This window comes from Seriola lalandi, unplaced genomic scaffold, assembly GCF_002814215.2.
Source record: "Seriola lalandi dorsalis isolate HSWRI2012SDOR001 ecotype SW California unplaced genomic scaffold, Sedor1 jcf7180002054972, whole genome shotgun sequence".
NCBI lineage: Eukaryota > Metazoa > Chordata > Actinopteri > Carangiformes > Carangidae > Seriola > Seriola lalandi.
In genome coordinates, this window is record NW_019525660.1 from 5,910,988 (window position 1) to 5,921,877 (window position 10,890).

Consider the following 10,890-nt stretch of genomic DNA (forward strand, 5'->3'; position numbering starts at 1 on the left):
CATCTTACCCTAAAACATTATTTGTGCTGTTGCACCACCACACAGATGAGCAAGTTAGGCCAACACAGGAAATGGACAAGACATTGGCATTTTGCATTACGTTTTTTTGTTTTTCCTAGATTTATCTATTATAATTTATTCATTTTTAACAATATATCTGGTTTTGTGTATTGTTCATTTTCCAACAAAGGTGTAAAGTATGTAAGCATAAACAAAATTGAGTTTTATTTCAGTTTAAAACATCAAAATCTATGATTATTGTAGAAAATGCAATTTTACCATAAGTGGCCGGCTCAACCGTTTGGCAGATCTCAGCCATATCTTCTGGCCTCGGGGACTTCAAAGGCACAGGTTTCCAGCTTCTACATAGTCTTGGATAGAAAGCTTCTTCCATGCCAGTCTTGTACATCCCTGGGTGCATTTGACAAGTTGTTCAAGTCCCACTTTGTTTTCAGTGTGAAATATGATGATGCGCTGGCCAGTCTGTACACGTTTTTACAAACTGCTCTGTACCACATTGACATAGGTACAACAGAAGAAACTCCAAGAGTCAAAGAGCTGAGAGCAAAGCTGTTGAACGAGCAGTAATTAGCTTATCCAGCAAAAATGCTCAGATGTTTCGTTTGTGCTTCATCCTTTGCTACAGCTTTACTTTTGTTCAGGCACCTCAAACTAATTCATGGGATTTACCCTGGGAAAGATTTGAGACTAAAATGTGGTCAAGTAGGATGTTGCTTGCAATTTTCAAGTTATTCTGGATTTAGAAGACACTTGATTAATATACATGCTTCAAGTGATAACACCTGTGTGCCTCCTGAGACCCCCTCTAGCCATGACAGCCAACAGCACAATAATTCTCAGTTCTTAAATGATGAAACACCCTTTACTTCATCCCAAATTATTGAGGCAGTTCCTTCAGTGTCAACTCACATCAAAGATATGTGTGCCTCCATTATACCAAACTTTTGGGAAGTGGAGTACCAAATGCTGTAGTTCTTTCTACCATTGAGAATTTAGAGGAATTTGTGGGAGATTTGCAGTCTAACATTTAGGACCAAGTGTTAAACTTACTCCCAGCTGACAACCCCTTCGGATCAGCCATAGAAGAGTTATTTAAAAGTATGGACAACCCTTTTAGTCAACTGAATTCTGATAGCAAATGGAAGAAATATTTCAGGTCAAAATGGGATATACTGTAGTACAGCCAGTTGAACTGCGCCTAGGAGTAAGGTAAGATTCCAGAAGAAATAACAAAACTAGAAACTATGAGCAGGTTCCAGTTAATGACAGGTTCATATGTGTTCCAATATTGAAAACACTCCAGTTCATTTTCAAAAATGAAAATATTTGTGAGATGATGCAAACATGTGCACAGAGTGACAAATATGAGGACTTCTGTGATGGAAGCTACTTCAAAAATCATCGTTTGTTTTCAAGTAGTAAGTTTGCCCTCCAAATCCAGTTGTATTATGATGAATTTGAGTGTTCAAATCCTCTTGGCTCAAAAAAAGGTATACATAAAGTTGGCTGCCTTTACTTCATCCTTCGAAATCTTCCCCCCAGGGTGAATTCAGCCTTAATGAACATTCATCTGGTGTCACTGTTTCATGCACAAGATGTTAAAAAGTACGGGATTGATGAAATATTGCAACCCTTAGTAAAGGACTTGAAAATATTAGAGACTTCTGGGGTTGCTGTTCCATTTGCTGAGGTTTCTGTATATGGTACACTTGCACAAATTACTGGTGATAACTTGGGTATACATGGCATTCTTGGGTTCTTGGAGTCATTTAGTGCAAATTATTTCAGTAGATTTTGCTTAACTGATAAATCTTCAGCTCAGTCAGTTTTCTCAGAAGATGACCCATGTGTGACTTTAAGATCACCAGTTCTGAATGATCAACATTAAACTAATTTGGTAGATGATCCTACATTAACCTCTTCATTTGGCATCAAGAGAAAGAGCATACTTAATACATTGCAATATTTCAATATTGCTGAAAATTATGCTGTTGATATCATGCACGATATTTTGGAAGGGGTTGGTCAATATGAGGTCAAATTACTATTTCTGTATTTGATTGATCATTTCATCTCTAAAGAAAGCTTGTTAAATAGACTGTATGCTTTTGATTATGGCCACCTGGAAAAGAAAAACAAACCAACAAATATAAACTTGAAAATGGATTAGGGTTAAATGCATCACAAACACTGTGTTTGGTCACAAACATACCTTTGATATTTGGTGACCTGGTACCAGAGGATGACTTGCAATGGCACTTGTTGCTCTTGTTGCTAAACATTATAAACATTGTGTTCTCATACTCCATACTCTACTCATTCATATCTGGACCATGAGGTTCGAAGCCAAACACAAATTTTTCAAAGACTGTGTAAAGAATTTCAAGAATTTGACAGTATCACTTGCAAAGAAACACCAGTTTGCTGTAGCTTATCATTGGGAATGCTTTTCTTCCAAAGCAGTTGAGTCTGGTCCAGTCAAACAGTGTTTACTTGAAACACTAGAATATACAGAAGATATAGCTGCATATCTTCACATTGATTCACAAGCCACTGTCAGAGTCACAAACTGGGTAAAGTGTGGAGTTGAATATCGTGTTGGCCTCTTCGTTTGCACAGGCACTGATGAAAACATGCCGGTGTTCAGCAAAATAATATCTATCATTTTGCATGATGGTAAAGTTGTTTTTGTTTTGGTTGAGCATGAAACTTGTTTCCATGATCATTTCCATGCTTTTCAAATAAGTGAAAACATCCCTAATAATGTACTGGTTCTGCAAATGGATAGATTAAGACATTTCAAATCTTTTGATGCTCAAATGTCCTATGGGTGTGATTCACATTTATATGTTGTGTCAGAGGGTTGTGTTATTTAATGGATCAACATTGCTGGCTTAATAGCTACTGGTAGATGGAATTCACACACACACACCCCCCACACACACACTGTTTTTGTACTGTTTGTACTGTTTTGTACTTTGCAGGTTTGAAGTCTACCTCATGTTATTCCTGCATTATAGAAATCTTGTCAGACATTTATATTTATATGTCTGTACATTTACAGATGTCAAAACATGCAATACAGTTTTTTAACTCCCACAAGTGTTCAGTTTTAACTCCAGAAAAGAGTTAAAAAATCAACTCCCGGGAAAAGAGTTACTTTAACTTTTCCCTGGAGTACATTCGACTGTCTCACATGTACACTCAAATGTAGTTGATATAAACTCCCAGAGAGTTTATTCCAAAGGCCATAATTTGCTGTGTAAAGCCTTTTCTCTGAAGCATAAATTTGACATCTCTCTTGATTGTCAAAGTGAGCATCTGAACAGGTTTGAGGAGTCTGATCTTATATTTTTCCAGTGTAGTTTGACAATGCAATATGAACAATGCTGTTTTTATTTCCATTTCTTCCACATGGATCACCGCTGGTGAGGATGCTGATAGTTTGTCTGGGACATGTAGCTTTAGTCTCAGTGTTTTAACCCAGTAGCCATCAGGCTTATTTAAGACTTGTTACAGGATTATTTTATTTTAATATTGTTTCAAAAAGTCACCTGTAGACAGTGTTTTCAACCAGCTCATGGAGTTAACAGGTGAGCCTCAGCTGATAAGATTTTGGTGGTTTTTATGTCAGCACTCACCAGCTGGAAGCCGGCCAGATTAATAGCGATTGCATGAGTCTTGCTGTCGGATGATCAGATGAATCTCTGGCATGTCAGAAATAATGGTCAGCTGAATTGCAGCTTACATTTACTATCCAATGGTAACGATATCCGTCATTTTTTGATAGTTATAATTACATGTTATCAATTGTAGTCTTGACACTAGTGCGATTGAACTAAACTTTACAGCAGAGCAGACCACATGACCTGCCCCTTTCCATCATCAGGTCAATATTACTATTGTTCCAAGATTTATTATGGGAATTATTAATAGTCTTGATTTCTGTGTGGACTCTCAGGTGATGAGCAGCTGATTCAAACAAGTAGTGTGACCCAACTCGATGCACAGTTAATGTTGTATCTGATTTGATACTGATCAACTGGCCATACTTTCTCAGTCCTTGCTCAGTACTGTGCAGATAAGGCAGCTCTCCCTTGACTAAAAGCAACAGCAGTCAACAGGCAACAGTTTCTAAACATGTTTAAAGTGCAGTGAAATAAATTAAACCAACATTACATACTCAGTACTGCTAAAACTACAACAGGAGAGAAGCACTGTTGGATGATGAAGTGTTGCCAAGCAGAAGTGCACCCTACACAATGGTTTATTCAAATGTTTATTTCCATTAGAAATCTATTTAAAGTGGCACAGTCATGTCACATTGGCAGCTGATTACAGAACATAAGAGCAATAAACACTTTAAATGGAGTATTTGGCACCAGCTTATTACAATAAGATGCAATGACCTAGGTGCTGGAAAAGAAGAAGGCTTTTTTTGTCTGTATGGTTATATGAGCAGTTCAGTCTGACCAATGGATCATGTGGCTCTCATTAATTATGTGTTAAATGTGTTGTTGATTTAGCTCAGTGGTTTCCAAAGACCCAGAGCCCATAATTTAATCAGCAAATGTAATCATAGCTTATGGAACAATGACTCCCCAGTGGAGGAGTGACCTTCTCAGCTCAATCATTACCACATAGGCAGCCAGTCCCTTTGTGCCAGTGTGAATTCAAAATACATCTCTTTAGGAGAAGTTTCAGATCCCACTGCCTATTACTGTCTGATGGAGCCGAAATCACAGCCCCATAGGTTCCTCCTCTCCTCTTCTCCGGCTCATCTGATTTGAATTACTGAATATTTCAGTTCCTCTCTATCTCACATTATAATGTTGTATGCTGTATGTATGCTGTATGTTATAGATGTATTTCATTTATTGTTTATAAAAGTGACCTGGAAATATAAATATATATATATACACATATGAATATGTGTGTGCCAGTGGCGGGTGCTGGTCTTATAAGGAGGGGAAGCTCATTTTCGGCCTACATCATAAACTGTGTCCGTTTATTTAAATGTAAATTCGCAGAGTGACAGAAGAGAGTCGCCAAACACAACGCTAGTCGTTTTTAACAAAGTCAAAGTCGCTGAGGATCAGTAACGTCTCCAGATCAACTCCGAACAATGGAATGAAAAACTTGAAAACTGCTCCGGTGGATGCTTATACTTCAAGATCGCTGATTCGCTCATTTCGCTGTCAATCAAAAAGGGACTCAGCCTCAGACAGATCATCCAATCATCATGCAGAAGCCGAGCGTCCGGAACAGCCCACTGTCCCATAGACCCCCAGAGACGCTGAGTGTCCGATGGGCGGGACAAAGCCCAGCATTTATCCAATGACCGTCTAGTTTCGCTGCAGTGGAACAACCCACTCTATGCTTCCCCATTGAAGTCAGTAGACGCTCGGCGTCTACACTGTGTAAAGCACTGCGGCGCTGCGGGGATGAATGAGAAGGAAGTCGTGGCGGTTACCTGTGATAAGTAGCTGATTCTGAACAAAAGATAAACGTGTTCTAGCGCATATTTAGTCAATGAAATGTACACACAACACACAACAGTACATATTTGACCAATTACTTGAAAAAAACTGTTGACATTTTAGGGGAAACTGAGCTTCCCTTGCAGTCTTAGAGCAATCGCCACTGGTGTGTGCATATGTGAATGTGATAGTGTGCAATGTGCATGTACTACATGGCCGTGGGAATGTACAGTATATGAAAGGTGAACAGTGACAGTGTGACAAAACAAACATTATGAAGATGTCACCTTGGCTTCTTCACACTTTTCTGACATTTTATACATTAAATGATGAATTCATTAATCAAAGAAGTAATCAACAGAAACCAATCAATAATGAAAATAATTGTTCCATCCCAGATTTCACACATAAGTCAGAGGCTGTGTGAAAAGATGACAGAAGGAGGAATGAGTCTTTTCAGGGTTTCATTTACTTTAGTTGTGACGAATCGTTTCAGAGGCTAAATGGGTGAAATTCCCTGTGGTGTTTCTCATCTTTTCCATTCCTCTCCTACTTACCTACCACCTGTCCTCTTTGTTTTCTCCCTCCTCCCTTCCTCTGTTTTGCTTTCCTCTCCTGTATTTTCTTCCCATTTTCGCTCCACATCCTCCTCTCGGCCTAATTCATCCGACTCTACATGGAGGACAAGCAGAGCAGTGGAGGAGCGGAGAGAGTGAATTATAGATGGATGGATAGAGACTGAATAATTAAAAGGAGCAGAGGCAGATGGGACTGCTTTTGGGGAATTAGACAGCTGTCCTGATATTCAAGCTCAATTCACCTTATAGAAAATGTGATGCAGAGACCCTGAGCAGTGTGATGGTATGCATGTGTGTGTGTGCGTGTGTGTGTGTGAGTGAGATTTTTGCATAGATATGCATTAGCATGTGTGCACAAACATCCATGTCTCATGATTGTCCAGGCGTGAGCAGGCAGACTGACTCTTCTGTTTGTTTTACCTCCTGCCTCCCTGCAGCTAAAGCTGATAGACATACAGACAGAACCGCCTGCCTGCCTGATGTATTCAAATGGCTTTGGTGAATAGAATGAATAATAGATGGTGATTGTATGTGGTTTTTTTTGTGGGGAATGGGGCTGTCTGGAGCAGTAACATCAGAGCTTTCCTCTACTGTGCAGCAGCTGTGAGAACAAACAGCAGAAGAGCTGTAACTGTCTCTCTGTCTGTCCGTCTGTAAGAACTTTGAGCAAACAAACTCGTTAAATAGTGGCTGTTGTGATCTTTGAAGTGACATCTAATACATGAGAGTAGAAATTTTATGTTTTATAATAAGAAGAAATCCATTTAGATGTGACAGACACATACATGTATGCTGCAGCTCTTAGCAGTGGTCACACCATGAGCTAATGGTTAACTCAGTAGCCAGCTCAGCTGTGCTAGCCTAAGTCAGTCACAACAGAGATGTGAAATGTTAGTGTTATTCCAGACGCTCTGATTCACATTCATTTTTCCCACAGACAATGTTAGTGACTCACAGTCTGGATCAACATGAAACTCTCCTGCTTTAATCGTCAGTACAAAATATCTGCTTCTTTTGTAGATAGTCAAAGCCACAAGCTTGTGGACATAAAAGCTTCAGCTGAGAAGTTAACTACAACTTCAGAGGTGCATTTAGGCAAGAAACATCCAATCCCACATCTTAAATTTCTGTCACGTGAGCCGCTAACAGCAGCGCGAGCTGAAGATTTTGCTGATGAGAGAAGTGAAAACAGAATCTTCAGCTTAATTGGTCCACTGTTAATTTCTGTCATCAGTTTCAGCAGAGTTCAGCAGCTGTAACAACAAAGAGTTTTAAATTCACTCCAGCTGAGTCACACCTCTGACACTGAAGCTGATGGGTATTCTAGTATTCATACCAGACCCTGGTGTCTCAGAGACTAAGTTGAAATAATTCAAAGTGGTGGCCACAACATAAACCTACAGGGTGTTTACATGATTCAGAAGAGTCCTGAGTTCATGTGTTCAGTAATATTCACGATCCTTTAAAGGGAAACTTACATGAACCCAGACTGGGAAAAATCTTCAGGAACCAGTTACTCCTCACACAGCAAAACTATTCCTCCTGGAGTTTCTCTCTAGTTCCCTTACTTCTGTTTAGTTCCTCTGACATTTTGGTCACCATTGCACATCTTGTTCAATAAAATGTTATTAAAGAGGGAGAATAAAGCTCTTGGACCTGACAAATGTGCTAAATGTCAGTTGGCTTAGTGCTAACAGTCAGTTTACACAGTTTATTCAAAAAATGGGCCCTGACTCCTAACTGGTTTTTACTGTTGTAGAGGAGGTTAAATAAAAATGGTGCAACACAGGAAGGGCTGGAAGGGATAGGGATGGAGCCTGGCTTCACATCCTGGATTGTTGATTACCTGACAAGATGACCACAGTACATCAGGGTGGGTAACTGTGTCTCAGGGACAGTGATGAGCAGCACTTAGCCAGCCTGTTTATTCCACAGGCTCAAATGTGTGCCTTCAATAGTCTCTGTGCTTCAGGCTCAAAAGTGTGGTCCAGTCTTCTAGAAATCTTCTGTACATGTGATGGAGGCATGCACAGTGCCAGTAGGGGGTGTGGTCTCGTTAGGCATGCAGTAAGCAGTGTGCTCTGTGCATGTGATTGAGGAATGGCATGGATATTCAAGTGTATTTGAATGGCATCTGTTTGTTTTAGTCAAGATTATGCTAAAATATACTTTCCTCAACTATATTTAAGTTCCCTATGAAGAGCCAACCTTCAATTTTGAAAATTCCCAGTTTATTCCCGTTTATTCCCATAATTTCCCATAAATTCTCATGGAAAGTTTCCATTTTTGAAAATTCCCGGAATTTTGCAACCCTACTCAGGACTGTTGTGGAGAGATGCATGCAATGTAAGATGGAGGCCGTCTCGGACAATACCAACCACTCTCTTCACAATATTCTGGCAGGATAGAGAAGCAGCTCGAGTGCAGCAAACGTCTCATTTCACTGCGCTGCAGAACAGAGAGGTTCAGGTGATCCTTTGTTTCCACTTCCATCAGGCTATACAACACCTCAGCCAAAGGAAGTGGACTCATTTAATTATTAGTTTATTTATTATTAATTATAAGTTTTTATTATTATCAGCAATGAGCTAATGGACACATGAATTTCTCCTAGGGGATAAATAAAGTATCTATCTATCTATCTATCTATCTATCTATCTATCTATCTATCTATCTATCTATCTATCTATCTATCTATCTATCTATCTAATCTTCTACTGTGCAATAGCTTCCCCTGTTTTGGACTGGAGGTGAATTTGTGTTAAAAGTTCACCAAAGTTGAACTACTTCAGTTAATACTCTGGTTACAGTGATTTAGAGGACTTCAGTCCAGAGCCGCTGTTTAATAGAAAAAACATGTAAATATTAGGTGTGTCCCAGAACCACACTAAACTACTACAGACTAATCTTTAAAGTATAGTTTTGGCAGTTGTACACACAGTTAAAATAAATAATTTGACTTTTTGTACTAATAGGGAATAAGATGTTCATCACAGACATCAGCAACTTTGGAAAGTTATCAAAGAGAAAGTAAAATGTTTGTCCAAAGATTTAATATGAAATGTTTTTCAATGTTTTCCCTGGAGCTGTTTCACCTCTGCCCACAATTACTTCAAATATGTTCCAGCTGTAAGTAGGTCCTCCAGTTTCTGTTTGTGTTTCACTGTGGAACAATCATGTCCATCATCAACACATTCAGCAATCAATCAAGTTGAGTGTGCATATGAACATATTTGAGTATTCTTGGTGTTATTTTATCACTTTTGCAGTGTGAAAACATGAATGGACTTCCTAAATATTTAAAACCCTGGTAGAATTAATGTGCAGTGGATTTAGGACAAAGCACCTTTTGTATTTTAATGTCCATTAACAGCTTTGAATTGGTGGTTCTGAACTAGGGATCTGGACAATGGGGCTCACAAGGTGATTTATTGGACAGAAAAAGCAGAAAAATATATATATTTTTTCTCATTAAATACTGGATATTTTTACACTTGAACACACACTTAAAATTATTCAAGTAAAAAAAAGAAAAAACAGATACAAGCAGGGCTGTAAACTAACGGTCGCCACTCGCCAAATGCGACTAAAATATTCCCCTGGCGACTTCATTTTGGAGGGCTACCTGCCATGGGGCAGGTAAATGTTTGTCACAATATAGCAAAACATTGCTGCTATAAAATGCCTAGACATTTTTGGAGGTGCACGTTGACGGACGCAGAGGCTCTGTGTCGGGGGTTCACGTCCGCGCAGAGGCTCTGCGTCGTGACGGAGTTTGTGGTTGGCAATAAAACCATGAAACTCGAGACCATCCGAGAGCACGAAGGAAGCAAATGTCACGCAGTTTGCAAATCAGTGTCTCGGGCCCAATCCGAGCCTCTCGTCACTCAACCTGCAGTGACTGCTCTGACGTCTTTATCAGAGGAGACCAAAGCCAAACTCAACGCCATGTTTAGGACCGCTCATGCCCTTGCGAAGAAGGGGAGACCGTTCACGGACTACAAGTGGATGTGCGAGTAAGTAAAACAATGTTATTTGTCAATGAAGTAATTCTTATTCCGGTCCCCTCTTCATAATGTTTACTGTACATTAACGTTAATATAGGCTTGCCTAAATTAGCTAGCTAGCTAGCTCTATGAAAATTTGCGCCAAAATGCCATGGCATCATTTTTCGATAATTGTCCGTTTTGACCTCAGATGACTATAACGTTACATCTCAAGTGAACGGGGCTAGTTGTCCTCATTGTTTAAAAAAAAAACTACTTTATTTCACTTTTCAATTTACATTTCAATTCAATTTATAATATTCACAAAACTCCTTTGAGGAAATATAACGTTAAGCTTGCATTTGAAAGTTGTCCTCATTGGTTGTGAAGGCTAATTTAAGATATCTAGCAATAGTAAAACTAGATGTATTGGATAACATTACTGTATCTGTTTTTAGGGCTGCAACTAATGGTTATTTTCTTTATCGATTAATCTGTCAATTATTTAAATGATTAATCGATTAGTTGTTTGGTCAATAAAATGTTGAAAAATATCAATCAGTGTTTCTCAAACCACAAGATGACGTCTTCAGATTTCTTGTTTTGTCCACAAACCAAAGAGATATTCAGTTTATTGTCATAAAGGAACAAAGAAACCAGAAATATTCACATTTAAAAGGTGCAGTGTGTAATATTTGTCAAGGTTTATTAGCAAAATCTGAACATACTACTCATGAATATATTTGTATAAGTGTACAATCACTATAAAATAAAATCTGTTTAGTTTTCGTAGCCTTTTAATTATTATTTTATATATACATAAAG